The following is a 17,250-nucleotide window of genomic DNA, read 5'->3' on the forward strand; positions in this document are numbered from 1 at the left end:
AAAAGATATTTGCAGATCCTCTCTAAAAGCTCAATGAATTTCTGCACCATATCAAAGGCTTTTAAAAGTGATAGTGGCATGTGCTCCATAATGCTACCCCAAAACAGGTAGAAAGCAGTGGTGGCTCCTCTATAGGGGAGTTTGGGCGACCCCCCCTGCTTTCTCGCAGTGCGAGAAGGCAGAAACATAAATGGTAATAACTACCATTTGTGTGTGTTTCTGCCTTCTCGCACGGCGAGAAAGCAAGTTCCTGGTTGGGGGTGGGTGGTCCTGCTCGAGGGAAGGGGGGAGTGGCTTGGCCACTGTTATTCATACTGACTGTTTGGGCAGCCGCAGGCCGCCCAAACAGGCAGTGTGAACAATAGTGGCCAAGCCACTCCCCCCTGCCCTCGAGCAACACCGCCCACTCTCCCTGTTCTCTATGTATGCTGCAGCCTACATTGAGAAAATGACTCGTGTGGGGCAGCGGCCTCACCAATCACAACGCTGCCATAGTGCCATGGCAGCGTTGTGATTGGTGGAGGGGAGGGAGGCTGCCTTCCTGATGACGCACGCTGCAGCTTCAACGTAGGACAGCGGGAGTCTTTGGATGGTAAGTTTTACTTTTATTTTATATTTATATTTTTTTCCATTAAACCCCTCCCGCCTCCTCCCATCCCCTCCGTGGGACTGATTATTTGTTCATTGTTTTCTTTCTTGGTGCTAGTGGGAGACAACAGCAGGTATGGATTGCACCAGCCTAGACACAATGCACCATGCCGGGAGGGAGGGTGAGGGGAAGGGGGGCTTGAAAGAATGATGCACTGAGAGGGCTGCCGTGTCAGAGCTGTGTGCAAGGCGTAGGTACCAGTCAGTGCGCGCAGTCAGCCATGCATGGGTAATCTTTACACAATGTAGGTGTGCCCCAATGTCAGGATCACTGCGCCCCTCAGCAAAACTTAAAACCAACGACGTGTGACCCACCTGGAGGGCACAGGACGTACCGGTTACCGCAGGAATGCTCGGATGTTTACACCCCTCCCCCAAGAGACATCGTTATTTACATCAAGCTTCCATGCTCATGTTAAAATGTAAGGCGCCCGAGGCCCTGCTGAGAGGTTGGCGTTATAATATATGTATAGAAGTAGAAGGAGCACTAGGGAAGGCGCACATACTCATAGCATTATGGATTGTTGGCAGGCTGGGGTGTAAACACTTGTTGGAAGTAGATAGTAGTAGGCCTTACATGATGTGAAGAGAAAGTCTTTGGCAGCGACTTCACACTCAATTAGTGTTTAAAAAGCTGATATAGTGAGCTTTCGAACGACTAAGATATCATAGTTGTATGAGGTTGTGCATGCGTTTTCCTCACAATACAATCTACATTTCAAAATTGGCACTTTTATAGTCAGAATAGATTTGATCGTAGCAGTCGTTGGACTTCTCTTTCCATGGATGCTGCTCTGCTACAGATGTCTAGAGCAATGTATCAGAACCCTACAACTGGACTGAGGCATAACTATAGTGCCTAAAAGCCACTGAGTCAATGCACGGACAGATGTAAAACCAGCTTAGTGCAGACATGACGTGAATGTGCATGTTCATTCTGTTACCCGCCGCACCTGAACCACAAGACTCACTTGCTCACAGCTCATTACAGTTTATAAAGATGATTTGCACACCACAAAAACCTAACTGTTGAACATCTTTAATGCAGAAAGATATGGGATCTTTTGAAATGTGTTTTACTCTTTCAAGTCTACAGATTCACATTTGCTTTTTAAACCACCTAGGTCTCAATTTTTCCTTAAATGCTCCATTTGCCCTTTCTTTTTTTCTCAAAAGTAATGCGACTAGCACTTGGCCCCAACCTTCACGCCCTTCCACTTTCAAATGTCATCAGCCACCACTGGTAGAAAGGTATCTCATCAAAGTGGTCAGCCTGGACTAGTGACCTTCATGGCTTGTATCCCTGCCGGGCCCATTCATGGGTTCATTCTTCTGAGGTGGATACAAATGAATTGAGTAATAATACCAGTACATATCTAATCACCTAGAAGGTAGCAGAACAGTCATGATTAGTGACTGTTATGCTACCTTCTAGGTGATTGAAATGTACTGGCATTTGTGTTTAAGGACTACACATGTATGTATTAAAAAAAAACATATGAGAACCAAAAAGCAGCACCCAAACATTTTTAAGAGCGTTTACCAGTTCTTCCAGTACAACATTCTGCTACAAGGAGCAAGGGGTTAGCAACAGACAATTTATTAATTCTTCAAAAATAAATAAATGAACTACTGGATTTTCAATGACAATTAACCATTTTTGGAGCTATTTATTAAAACTGTTCATGAAGGAAACACTAAAATGTCCATGACATTAGCATATCTGTAGTAGTAATGCAAAATTGCTACAGTGTATTAACAACCATATTGCATTTTATTCCGAATTGTATTAAAATAAAATGAGTAATTTAGCGGCTGATGTATCAAGAGTGTGGTTTGCGAATCTGTATTAGCGATTTTTTGTGAACCGCAAATACAGATTCGCAAAACTCGATGTATGTAGGTTTTTGCGATTTCTTAAAAATCACAAATTAATCGCAGAATTTTTAGCGATTTCTTAAATTGCGAAATTCGCAAATTAAGGAATCGCAAAAACAGGAATCTGCCAATGCTGGAACAGGGTGATGACATCACAGTCAGGAAGTGGGAGTGATTACCTCCACCTGTTTGCCTGAGCCACACCCAGTGGCAGTTGGAAGATTGTTTGGGAGCTGAGCAGACCTGTTTTCCTTGTCATTGAGTCTCAATACCCACGGGAGGGAATGACAGGGGAGAAAAGGAAGAGGAAGCACAAGTTCTCAGAAAAAGAACAGGAAATATTGATAGAGGAGATGGCTTGCAGCCATGAGCTGCTTTTTGGAAAACAAGCACTGAAAGTGCCAGAAGCACGTAAAAGGAAAATATGGTTGGACATACAGCAGAAGGTGAATTCAGTTGGTGTAACAACACGTACCATCGAGGAGTTGCACAAAAGGTGGTATGATATGCGCCTCCGGTCCAAGGAAAGAGTTGCAGCACGACTGAAGGAGTCCAGCAAGACAGGAGGTGGAACATCTACTGCTGAGCAGCCTACTCCACATGAGGAGCTTGTGGAGGCCACTGTCTTGCCTGAGAGTGTGAGTTGTGTGGCGCAGATTGACAGCTCTGACCCTTCCCAAACAGCACAAGGTAAGATGCATGTTTGTGTGTTACTGTAGTCTTGGGATATGCGTGTGCATGAAATAAGTACAGGTACACAGCTGTATGATTTTTAAGACTAGGTACACAGATTCACATACAGTGAGCAATGCATCATGGGAGTTGTAGTTACCCTTTTACATGTAAAACTGCAAATAAAAGAAATAAAGCTTTACTTCGTGCATTTGAAAGTAATAATGAAATGCACTACCAAAGATGTTTTTTTAAAGGAGAAATACTTTATTAAGCTCATAAAGTACTCCATACACCAACCTCATATGTCTCAATCTACATCCACAGCACAGGCAAGACATTCCAGGGATGAAAGTGATGGCAATCAATCGCCTCTTCAAGATAATTGTGCTGCTGAAGACAGTAACAGTGATGACACTGTGTCCATTTCCATTGCAAGGCAAAAGTGCAGACATTTGGCCCCTCTGCCTCCTTTTGAAGATGATGTTATTGAACAAGGTGGTGCGAGTGAGAGTGTTCAGGAAACAGTTGTCCCTCGAGTACCTGTAGAGCAAATACACCCACAAAGAAGGTCATGAGTATATACTTTGGAAAGATCTAGGAGCAGCAGAAGTGGACATGAGGATAATCCTACTGTCTTTGCAGGGCTAGAGCAAGACATGCTAAATGTACAGCGCCATCCACACAAGGCCCTACGTTCCCCTAACAGGCAGCTGTGCAAATTAAATAGTAATCATGAAAGCATGGGAGATGGGATGAGAGCAATGTCTTCATCGATGGATAGACTGTGTTTGGCTATTGAGCGCAGTGAGGAGTCACGCAACAGGGCAGCTCACCGTTCCCATGTCAGGATGCATGGCTACACCAAAGCCATAAACAGATTGTGCAGTGTCACATCAAATTTTACAAGGCGTAGTATTACTATGCAGAGAGAGGTCAGTGACTGTACAAAGAACATTGCCAAAGGCCTAGACAAGGTGACATCTGCTGTTGAACTGCTCCAGACAGCAAACTCAGGCGCAAGGGAATTATTAGAAGCAGCAGACAGTGAGGAACTCCAGGAGTAGCAGTAACCCCACTCCTACATTTCATCTAATACAGCATAGGAGTGGAAGGAATGCCGGACATTCAGCTGCCATGGGGAGCATGGAATCTGTGGAGCGCTCTGCTCAATGCCGCAAGCGCAAAAAATGACATTTTTGCTGATTCTAATTTTGTTCTAACACATTTACCTTTTTTTTTTAACTCATAATAATGTAACTGTGCCTGTGTATTAACAGCACATGTTGCCCTACATTAGTAGCATCAATGTTTTGAAATTAAAAACATTCACTTCAAAAGCCAATACATGTTTTGGAATTCTTTGTCGTACCTAAAAGTAATTGCGTGTTATCTCAGTACGTCTCTGACGGCCAGCAGCAACTCCTACTACTGCAGTAGCTCTTCTAGGTGGAGGTATGTCATCATCATCAGATGTGTCTGAGTCACTCACTTCAATTTCAGTCCCCTGTCTCATAGCCATGTTATGTAGCATAGCACAGCTACTTACAATTTTACAGCATGTGGCAGGATTGTATTGTAAAGCACCACCACTTTGGTGTATGCAACGAAAACGACTTTTCAAAATTCCAAATGTCCGTTCAATGACACCACGGGTTGACCGGTGTGCCCTATTATACCTTCTTTCATGTATATGTAAATGTAAATGTAAATGTAAATGTAAATGTAAATGTAAATGTAAATGTAAATGTAGTATACTTGTAAAGCGCACAGCTGCCCCAGCAACGGGGCGTCCCGGCGCTGTATAACTCTGGGGAACCCGTCCTGGCTTTCCCTGTGGGATGGTCCCTGCTGGGAGTCCCCAAGGTGGAGCCAGGCATCCCTGGAATTGGTGGGGCCGTTGTAGAGATGAGGCAAGCTAATGCCCAGAGTTGCCGAGTGTGATCCCTGATTAGAGTAAGCACCGAAGCGAGAATTATCAAGTCCGCTGACCAAGGTCCACGACCCTGCCGCGTCGGGAATCGAACCCTGGTCCCGGGCCGACTTCTGCTCTCGGGTCTGCCGCCTCTAACCAGTGAGCCACACTACTCCACGCCAATATCTGAGGGTTTCAAATATGGCGTCAGAATGAAATCGCGCACAGCATAGGCACTGTCACCTGCATGATGAGAAAGAAAGAATAAGTGTGTGTGTGTGACATAAAAGAATAATTGTTGTGAGGAAGACTGTAAAATAGTGGTACATTTACCTAGTAGATATCCCTCTCCAAACTGTCCAGCACTCAAACGTCTATGTAGTCCACTATGACGAAAGATAAAGGAATCATGAGTGCTCCCTGGGTACTTAGCCACAATATCAGTGATAATGTACTTTGCATTGCACACCATTTGAATGTTCAGAGAATGATAACTTTTCCTATTCCTGTACACATATTCTGTGGCTGCTGGTGGAGTGATGGCAATATGGGTGCCATCTATACAACCAATCACATGTGGAAAACGTGCAATTGGATACAAATCCAGTTTAGTCTCTTGTATTGCTTGTTGGGTGTTGGAGAAGTAGATGTGATGTTGTAGCCTATTCGTCAATGCATCCAGAAAGACATTAAAAAAACGTAACAGGGCACTCTGAGACACCCCTCCAACTTCTGCAATGACCCTTTGAAAAGAACCAGAAGCCAAAAGGTGCAGACAGCACAATACCTGCACATGAGTAGGAATTGATTGTGTCCTGTCTGTTTGATGTTCCAAAAAAGGTTTCAATTCAGCAATGAGGTCCAAAATGGTTTGTGGGTCAAGTCTGCATTTTTCAAAGATGTCCTCTTCTGTCTGCTGGAACAAAGTGATGCGCAGTCTGAAGATTCTCTCCTGTCTCTGTCTCCTCTGTGCAAGGGCTTCGATATGCAGCCTCCTAGCTATCAGGTAAAGTTCTGCCATTTGGAAAGGTCAAATTGCATTGTGGGTTCCTTTTTATACTTTCAAAAAGTTTACCACCTGCATGTAGTTGGTGGTAATTGCGATTTCTTATTTTGCGCATTTCATGTTTTCGCAAATTGCGAATTTTTTATACATCTCTTTGCGATTTCTTATTTTGCGATTTCTCGATTGCAAAATGCGCAAAAGTTAAACCATGCAAAATAAGAAATCGCAAAATTATTCGCAGAATATGTACTTTCGCAAAATAAGTAATCGCAAAAATAGCAATTACTTATTTTGCGATGCGAATTCTTACATACATCCCACATTCCTATTTTTTATTCGCAAACGCTGTTTTTTTTGCGATTCGCAGCATTTGCGACTAAAAAACTAGCTTGATACATCAGCCCCTTCGTTTGTTTTGCATAGGAGGCAATAAACAACCCCTTTGAAGATTGTCATTAAAGTCGTCTCGAGATAAAAACGAAGGGTCATTTAGAGGTAGCAAACTTCCCACTTGCCAAACTTATAGTTCCTCCATCCCCTTTAGAGGTGGCGGAAATGGGACTTTCCAGGGGTAGAACATCGGCCTGCTCTCCTGGCTGAAACCCTTGATCTGGTACCCTGTCAACTGTGATAGTAGTCATCTCTGTCCTATTCAATGTAAAAGTTCACTGCTTTTTTCTGATTAGGAAGGAAAATTATCAAAAGTTCCTGCGGTACATGGTGAAAATTCCCTGCGCATCAGGGGCAATTGTCTTTTATTTTGCAGCAGCAAACTTCACTTTAAGGTTTAATTGCTGAAACAAAATAAAAGCAGAGCAGGCAGTGTCACAGAAATGGGGCATGTAGCATTCAGCAGTCATAAAAATGCATTTAACCACACCAGCAGATGTATACCGAATACAGAGATCTCTATTTATTTGGTGATGTCTAAGTATGGTGGGCAGATCTCTGCTGGCGGAGCAGAGGCCGCGGCTGACTTGCTAACTGCTGTACTCTAACTGACCCCTAAACATATTTTTTAAGATGAATTTATATTGCATTCTACATCTGCTGAGCAGATCATATTGTTTTTATGCAATATTTCTATTGTGCCTTAAAGTGGACAATGTGGCTAGAAATAATCATTTTCAAAAATTGAGGACTATTACATTTCACAAACATTTTAAGGATGATGAAATGAGAGGGACGCTGAATAAATAGCTATTCTGCAGGCCATTCTGACACCACCTTCTTGCTAGTTTAAGAAAGATACTTCAGAAACAGGGTGCATTTATTTATTTTATGGTTTTCTATAGTGGAGGCAAAACCTAATAGTGAGTGAGCGTCTTGCATAGGATCAGTTTCACACTGTCAGAAATATGGAATTACTATGCAGAGGACATAAGGAAGAACTGTTACACTGAATACATTTATGGAGAAGATAGAATTATTATAAAAGTCAATGTTTAAAGGCAACAGATTAATACTTTCTTTCTGTCAGGTAATTGGTTATTAACAGGAGGATGTGAGTCCTTCCCAAGTAAAAATCTGAATTGTTTTCAGGTCCAGCATACAAATTCAGTGTACAGGCAGTGCAAGACTTGCTGGGACTGCTAGGGAAGGGAGCAGGAGATGGGTCGAGACCGGTCTAGGGGGCGCAGGCTGCAAGATGCCCCAAGTCCCAGCTCAGCCTGAATCCGCTGCAAGCGTGCCCTCTGACGAGGTCCTCCTATCAAGGGTCTCACTCTGCAATTGATTATGCATGTACTTGCCAAGAATGCTGTACTCTCACGTTCCTTCTAAGTGGCTATTGGCCTCTTCGGCTCCTTTAACCTTGCTTTGCTCTTTCCCCTCCTTTCTCCTTATTCCTTTCAAGAGCCACCACCACTCTCCCTTGTGTAATGGCAGTATCAGCAGGTCAGACTGGCCGCTCTCCTTATGCAGGGGCAGAGTTGAGTGCCTGTTTGAGTGTCGTGGAAATTAGGTGGCTACATCCAGGTGGTGAGAGGCGGGTGGGGGATGCAGGAGGCAGAAACAGGAAGCGGGTGACAGCAGGCAGGAAGTGGGTGCAGGGGTTATAAGCTCCGTGAATTTTTGAGCTCCTCTAGCCTATTCAATGGTCCTCCTGCGGCCTCATTGACATTTTAGGGTTATTCCGCTCTTCACGCCAATTCCAACGCCTGCTCCAATCCATCCCAGTCCGGTCTTAGTATTAGCAGTAACAGCAGTAACAGCATGCTCGCCTTGATGTCTGCCCTGCTGTCCATCCACGCTGTACTGGAAGGCCATGCCCACCGCAATTCCACATTTCCAAGAACAACCTTGTGTAAAAAAGGGAAGGTAGAACAAGAGAGCCCAGAATCCTCATACAAATGAAATGTAGTCCCGGGTAGTAAACTTCACTCTGCTTGCAGAGTTTAGCGATTTCGGGCACTCTGCACTCCATGGAGGAGCGGGAGTTCCTGAATTTTGACTTCCGGACACAAAGCAGAGTTTTTTTTTAGTTTGCAAGCTCGAGATTTGTTTTGACGCTCGCAAGGGAGCACCACAATAGTCTTGAGCACTAGCGGCATGTGCGAGTCTTCCCACCCACTCGCCTGGCTTACAGCTGCAAAGGCACCAATGAGGTGCCGGTCGCGATTGCACCACAGAGTAGCTTTTGTGCTCAAGAAGCATCTAAAGTGTTTTTTCGAGTGTATTTATTTCTCCAACTGACCGTTGGAGTTGTTTTTTGTGCAAGCATCCTTTTTTTTAACTTTTTTTCCCAACAGGAAGGTAGTGCACCAGAGACTCCAGCTCCTGGCAAGTACGCTCCTCCCAGTGTTTCTTCCATCTCCTGGTCACTTTTCATTTGTATTTGGAGCAGGAAGGATTACTATTCTATTAATAGTAGTAAAGATACAAGTAGTAACTTACCTGTGTGAATTGCCAAAGTAGTAAACTTAGAGCTAAGTCAAAGTTTACCTTTGCAAATTGGGCCCTCAGTCTGCGCTCACTGGTCTGCACTGAAGTTTTGCTATATTTTACCAGGTTGTGCTATATACAAACACACTCACTTATAGCATACACAAACTCACCATGTGTGTGCTGCACAACATTCCCCCTTTCATGGTGTTCTTTACACCAGGATACATAAGCCCAGCACAAGCTCTCATTGTGTACACACTGCACAGCACTACATCTTCCAAGTCATATTTCTCACAAATATACATGCACCAATTACATACAGCAACCACACATGCACTGCACAGTACTGCTCTATCCACTTACTGTATTCATCCCAGACACACATAGATCCAGCGCAGAGTGACCACTCCTGCTGTATGCAGCACTCCACATCTGACTGATGTAGTCCAAGGGTGAGTTAGGCGCACAGCAGCAGCACTTTTAAACAGGTGAGTGGGCCTGTTGGCCTCACTCCAGCGGCAGAGTAGAAAGTTCCTGTTCACTACTTCTGATCACTAAACGGTTTGCTGCCACACTCTGCCAATATATTGCAGGCCACACACATATGGCTGGCCACACATATGACAGGCCACACACTGGACTTGTTTTTCACAAACTCTTCACTCTTGATTAGTAAATAATTCCTTATCCTCTCCTGGACAGACCATCATTTGATTAAGTTCCAGATTGCTTTGACTGACTCTATAAATCAGTCTGCTATAGTGGGGAAAAAGACTTATAGAGCTTGGAACAACTTCTCACTGGAACATTTCTCTAAGGATGTTTCTAAGGAGCTGTGATCCAGGGCTCAGATAATAATGTAGCATTAAATAAATATTGCAATGCTCTGTCTACCCCATTTGATGAAATGACACCCCGTAAACACTATAAGTAGATTTGTTCCAGGCCTCATGGCTTTGATTTTCTTCTGAATTAAGTAAGTTGAAAGCTGGGTGCAAAAAGCTTGAAAGATCCTGGTACTATTCATAAACTTTAAATGACAAAGCAGCCTTTAAATCTGCCCTATCTGAATACCATACCCACATCAGTAAGACTAGGAGGACTTTTATCTGCAGTGCGATTTCAAACACGGTAACTTTTCTAAAGAGCTTTATAAAGTGCTTCATTAATTTATCCACCCCTGTGCTTATGTTTCAGACATTTCTGCCTCTTAAGAACTATGGGCCATATAATCAAGAAAGGGTGATACATTATCGCCGCTTTTAATCGGCAGGAAACTGCCACTAAAGCAGCGATAATGGGCTTGATAATATCCCCTTATGAATTCCCATAGAAGCCCAGGTTAACACCAGAACCTGGACCTTTATGGGAATTCACAAGGGCATATTATCAAGCCCATTATCGCCGCTTCAGCTGCAGTTTCCTGCCGATAAAAGTGGCGATAATGTATCGCCTTTTCTTGATAATATGGCCCTATGTAGCTCCCTAGCAGATTTTTTTTTAGGGCAAAATAGTTGTTATAGATAAGAAATTTCCCATTAATCAGTGGCAGATTAATTCCATTCCATAGATGACACCATTGTAATGACATTTCTCTGCACTGGGATAGGTTTGAACCCCTCACCTTTGATCGCATTCTAGCATTACCTTTCTCTGGAGTCAACAAAATACCAATAGCTTGGAAGGCTGCTTTGGTCTGTCCCATACTTAAAAAACCTAACGCAGATCCTAAAACCCTGGCCAACTATCATCCCATCCTCACTTTTTTGGGGAATAGGCACGAAAACTGTGTGAACAAACAGATTTGGAGAATTATGCGATTCTAGATTCCTCCCAATTAGTATTAGAGTGGCCCACAGAACAGAAACTGACTGGTTGCAGTCACAGATTCTATCCTCCTTTCTTTAGATGTGGGCGCCCCTGCTATGCTTGTGCTGTTGGATCACTCAACGGCTTTATGACAACGTTTCTCATACAATATCGATTAATAGATTGCATGAGACCATATCAGAGATATTGTCCTTTGTCCTTCAATGGTTGGCTGAACTTTTAGATGGTGAGAAATAAATGATCAGCCTGGGTCCATTCAAATCTCACATGGTTTTCATCACCAAAGGAGTACCATAGGGCTTATCATTGAGCTTGACGCTGTTTAATATCTATATTGCTCTTTTGGCTCATATTGTTAAAGCATCAGGTTTTGAAGTAAATCCTTATGCTGACGATACCCAGTTGATCGATTTTGAGACTGTGTGAGGAATATTGCAGCTTAGATGTCTAAGAACTGTCTTTAGTTGAACAGCCAAACATCTCTGATCTACTGACTATTGGCCTCCTGAATTTGGGACAGCCCCCTGTCTAAGCCAATCTGCACAAAGCCTAGGTATCAACATTGACCAAGAATTGTCTATCTGAAGCCACATAGCCAAAACAAAAAGAACATGCTTTGCTACCATGCGTTTTTTGGCTTATGGCGGCGAACAACACACTCCTGACAAAAGTACAGGTGGAAAACAAGGCTGCCCATCTAGTTTGTAACCTCTTGGCAGGTTCTTCTTCTGTCCCCACCCTCATAGCCCTTCACTGGCTTCTGGTCAAAATTGACATTGTTTTAAAAAATGCTGTGTTACCAACAAAGCTTTTTTGGCAAATCTTATTTGTATCTGAACGATAAATTACATTTTCATTGTCCTTCTTGCGCATCAAGATCCAGCCACAAGGTGCTTCTCACCAATCCTCGCATTTGTGCCAGGAGAATAAGGCAGGTCTCCAGGATCACACAGTCCTTTGGGGAACAAGTAAGTCATTCTTCTGTAGTGTCAACAAGTACAGGAGTATACACAAGAGGTAGTTCAAAAGGTCCAAAATGTATCCACTGAGGCAGCCTTTGAAGTGGGGGTGATATCCTGTCTACCCCAGCATCTCGTTTTTGTTCTGGAAAGTTCTTCCATTCCCTTGCTAAAGCTCCAAGTAGTCTCGAGCAAAAAACTAATGGTGTCAGTTACCTTTGTGTGTGTGCTGGAGGAAGCCCTTTGAAATAGATGAGGAGCAGCTCCAACCCACCCATCCTTTCCCAATCTCCTAAAGCAAGTCCACTTTTGTCTTACTGTCTGGGAGGAATAAACAAAGGCGAACTGTCAAGCTATTCACAGTCATGTGTTCCAGGACATGGGCTGCAGGAACCAAATGGTTAGGACAAGAAAATGTAAACTTACTGTAACTTAAAATCTGACTTCACCATTAAAGAGCATTGTAAAATACAATTCAGTTGAGTCCAAACTAAGAATTCCTATACTTTCCCCTAGTGTAATCCAATGGCAAAGAAAGGCCTTGCAGTAAAAACACATTTAGGAGTTTTTCACTACCAGGACATGTACAACTTAAAAAACACATGTCCTTCTTTTGAAATACAATGCACCCTGCCGTATGAGCTGTTTAGGACCTACCTTAGGGGTGAATATTATCCCCTATGCCTATGACACCCAACACATCCTCTACCTGATGCACAAAACGACCACCACCAGAACTAACTCCACCAAGTGCATGACCATGGTAGCAGACTGGATATGATCCAACTGCCTGCAGCTCAACTCTGACAAGATGGAAGCACTGGTCTTCGGCAACAAGATCTCCCCACGAGACTCCACCTAAAGGCTGTCAGAGCAAGGACCAACACCCACAGCCACAGACACACAGGAAATCTTTGAATCATCCTAGATGACAAGTTCAACATGACGGCTCAAGTCAATGCAGTGTGTACCTTCTGCCTTCACATCCTATGCGCGCTATGAAACATCATCAAATGGTTGCCTCAGAACACTAGACAGCCATCATGCAAGCACTCATAACCAGAAGGCTGGACTATGGCAAAACTCTCAATGCCCGAGTCCCCACACAACTCCTACTCAGACTCCAGCCAATCCAAAACACCACTGCAAGACTCATACTTGACCTCCCATGCTGCACTCATATCACACCATACATCAGGAAGCTTCACTGGCTTCCCAGTCATGGGTGCAGTCAATTCAAACACCTAACGCACAATTAGAAAGCCTTTTCACCAAACACCTACGCTCTGCCTCACTCTAACTCACACACATTCCCTGCATACACAAAATCAAAATGGGAGGCCACTCATTTTCCTACATTGCACCCAAGACCTTGAAAGACCTCCCTCAACACATCAGAGCATCCTCTCTTCTTAAGTTCCCCAAGAAGCTGAAGACCTGGCTCTTTGTATAAGCACCTTGGTGACCGCAAACTTACACACCTAGATACTGGATACCCTTTGGGGTGATGAGTGTGCTATACAAATCAATGTAACGTAAAATAATATCATTTATATGTTATAAAAAGAAAGGTATAAGTCTTGTGAAATGTTCATCTTGTCATGTCGAAGGGACAGTTTTTAACTTGCACTACAGACTGCCATGGACGGCGTGAGACATATTAAAAAGTGCTAATTAAGTGGGTGGCAGAATGAGTGCTGCAAACCCATCAGTAGCATTTAATTCACAGGGCCTGGGTACATGTAGTACGTTAAACTAGGGACTTACAAGTAAATTAAATATGCCTATCAGGTGCAAGGCAATTGTACCATGTTTTAAGGACGGAGCACAAGCACTTTAGCACTGGTTAGTAGTAGGGGTCTGTCCATTTTACCACTGGTAATATTGGACTACACTTAATTTTCACATTTGATTTACTTGTAAGTCCCTAGTAAATGGCACGACATGTACCAAGAGCCTGTAAAGTAGCTACTACTAGTGGTCAGCAGCACCCAGTTTGCCACCCACTAAAGCAGCTTGTTTAAAACATGTCTCAGGCTTGTCTCTGCACCTTGTAGTGACAGTTTAAACTGTAATAATTTTGACCTGGCAAAATAAACTGTTGGAAAGTGCATCTTTTGACATGGTTAGCCCCCATTTTTTGCCTGATATCTAATGTAATTTCAAACTGTAAGTTCCACGGGTCCCTGCTAACCAGACTTTTCCATGCCAGATCTCTTTGAAACTGTACCATGATTGGCACCACTTCAGTTGCTCATGTACGTCCCTAATAAATGGTACCCCTGGTACCTAGGGCATGGCTACTAAAGAGGGTCCTCTGGGGCTGCAGCGCTGATTGTGCCACCCCAGGGACCCCTCACAAAAACTATGCATTCTGCCATTGAAGGCTGTGTGTCTTGGTGCAGATAAATTCAAAGAGTCAACATGGCACACAGTCCTTTGTGCCGTGCCTCACGTACACTGCATGGGCTATAGGTAAGTCAACCCCAATGCAGGACTGTAGCCATAAGGCAGGGTGCACTATATCCTATGTGTGAGCATATCAGCATGAGCAGATATACCCATACAATGTCCAGTCCAGTCTGAGATTTTGTAAGTGCACAGCGAAGCCATAAAGAGTACATGGGCTGAATACTTTTGAACACAAGTTTCCTACCTCCATGATGGCTTCAATTAATTCTAAAGTGTTTGGTACCCAACATCTTGTCCTAATAAAATCTCACTGATGCCAGTGTTGTATATATTAAACAATTCACCCAGTGGACCCTTTTAGCGGGTCCGCTGAAATCCCACCAAGCACTAGTGTGGTTCCTGACTTGTTTTTGCCAGCCTGCCACTGCCAGTAATGCTTCTGACCTCATAGGGTGAGAGCCTGCGCTCTCAGAGTACAAAGACAAAGCCTGCTCTGGGTAAAGGAGATTCACGCCTCCTCCAAGACAGGAAGGCCTTCATTGGCAGCAAGCTTCAAAGGCAATGCAACCTTTGAAATCCACCCAAGGACTGCTAGATGGGGGGGGGGCAGCCCCCTTTCATTGACGGGAGGAAGGAAGGGAATATGTATTTGATTAGGAGGAGGGTCCCCACGTTGCCTACACCACTCCTAGGGTAGGGCAGGCAGGTGAACCCCCTTCCTGCAATTCCACTGACTTGGAATGGTAAGAAAACCTCCTATCAGGGCTAATATGCTGACTCTTCCCACAGGAAGTGGCCACTATAAGGTGTATACACCATAAAGGCAAGTAGCCCATTGGATACTACCTGCCTCTCATTGTAACGACCCTAAATTCAGTATTTAGGTGACACCAAAGACCTGACCATCAGATTCAAGGACAAGAGAAGACTAGGACAAAGAAGACCCTCTGATCGAGAATTGAAGCCCTGCTGAAGAAGAAAAAGGCACCAACCCTGCCTGCTGCTCCAAGAACTAGACAATCACTGCTACTGCATCCTCATAAAACCTGAAAGGACTCTAAGAACCCTGGAGCACCTCCAACTTTCAAGAATTTGCTGTGAAGCTCCCCTTGGAGTGAAGGTATCACTCCCCTCCGCACTACAGGCACTGAACCTGTGAAGTCCAGTTTGTCAACATGCTGCTGCCCAATGACCTTAAAGCAGCACTGAAGTGAAAAAAGGTACAACAGCTCCTGAGGGTCAGATCTGTTTCCCCACCAGGTTTGGAAAAATCAGGACCTATCAAAATTGTGACATACTGGACCCCCGACAGCTGACTCTGAGAAGAACACTCCACTCCAGACTCTTGAAGCACCAGGAGCAAGCACCCATTGAGGGATGTCGAGACACCCAAGACTCACTTCCTGAGTGACCCAGCTGTCCTAAGTTTGCCTCTCCAAGTTGCCTGTTCCTTATCGTGAGGAACTCAAGACACACAAAGTCCAGCTGACCTGTGCATTTTACACGCAGCCCCACCACCGACCAACCAGCCCTGCTCACCTGATCCTCAGGCCCTTGCAACCTCCTCCCTAGGAGGAGACCCACCAGTAAGTCTCTCTGTGCAATGCCTTTTCAAGTGGCCCCCTTCATCTTTGTGCACCAGCTTCTAGGACCTCAGCACCTTTCCTCCTAGCTTATCAGGGACGCTACCAAACTTCTCTGGCTGGAAATTTAGACCTGGTGCAAACATCAATCTGAGACCAGTAGGTGAACTTCGTGAAAGCATTGCTTGAGCTTCCATGCATTTTTCAGCTTGTTCCCCATTATTTCCTATGGTGTGTATTTGTACATAGAACTGATATATTTATCGTACTTTGCAATATCATATCTCCAAAAGTAGTTACCTTAAAACTGTGCTTGAGGTCTTAAAAATTATATAAAAACGTTTATATAAAAACGAAGGGTCATTTAGAGGTAGCAAACTTCCCACTTGCCAAACTTATAGTTCCTCCATCCCCTTTAGAGGTGGCGGAAATGGGACTTTCCAGGGGTAGAACATCGGCCTGCTCTCCTGGCTGAAACCCTTGATCTGGTACCCTGTCAACTGTGATAGTAGTCATCTCTGTCCTATTCAATGTAAAAGTTCACTGCTTTTTTCTGATTAGGAAGGAAAATTATCAAAAGTTCCTGCGGTACATGGTGAAAATTCCCTGCGCATCAGGGGCAATTGTCTTTTATTTTGCAGCAGCAAACTTCACTTTAAGGTTTAATTGCTGAAACAAAATAAAAGCAGAGCAGGCAGTGTCACAGAAATGGGGCATGTAGCATTCAGCAGTCATAAAAATGCATTTAACCACACCAGCAGATGTATACCGAATACAGAGATCTCTATTTATTTGGTGATGTCTAAGTATGGTGGGCAGATCTCTGCTGGCGGAGCAGAGGCCGCGGCTGACTTGCTAACTGCTGTACTCTAACTGACCCCTAAACATATTTTTTAAGATGAATTTATATTGCATTCTACATCTGCTGAGCAGATCATATTGTTTTTATGCAATATTTCTATTGTGCCTTAAAGTGGACAATGTGGCTAGAAATAATCATTTTCAAAAATTGAGGACTATTACATTTCACAAACATTTTAAGGATGATGAAATGAGAGGGACGCTGAATAAATAGCTATTCTGCAGGCCATTCTGACACCACCTTCTTGCTAGTTTAAGAAAGATACTTCAGAAACAGGGTGCATTTATTTATTTTATGGTTTTCTATAGTGGAGGCAAAACCTAATAGTGAGTGAGCGTCTTGCATAGGATCAGTTTCACACTGTCAGAAATATGGAATTACTATGCAGAGGACATAAGGAAGAACTGTTACACTGAATACATTTATGGAGAAGATAGAATTATTATAAAAGTCAATGTTTAAAGGCAACAGATTAATACTTTCTTTCTGTCAGGTAATTGGTTATTAACAGGAGGATGTGAGTCCTTCCCAAGTAAAAATCTGAATTGTTTTCAGGTCCAGCATACAAATTCAGTGTACAGGCAGTGCAAGACTTGCTG

Source organism: Lissotriton helveticus, chromosome 2_1 (genome assembly GCF_964261635.1).
Source record: "Lissotriton helveticus chromosome 2_1, aLisHel1.1, whole genome shotgun sequence".
Classification (NCBI taxonomy): domain Eukaryota; kingdom Metazoa; phylum Chordata; class Amphibia; order Caudata; family Salamandridae; genus Lissotriton; species Lissotriton helveticus.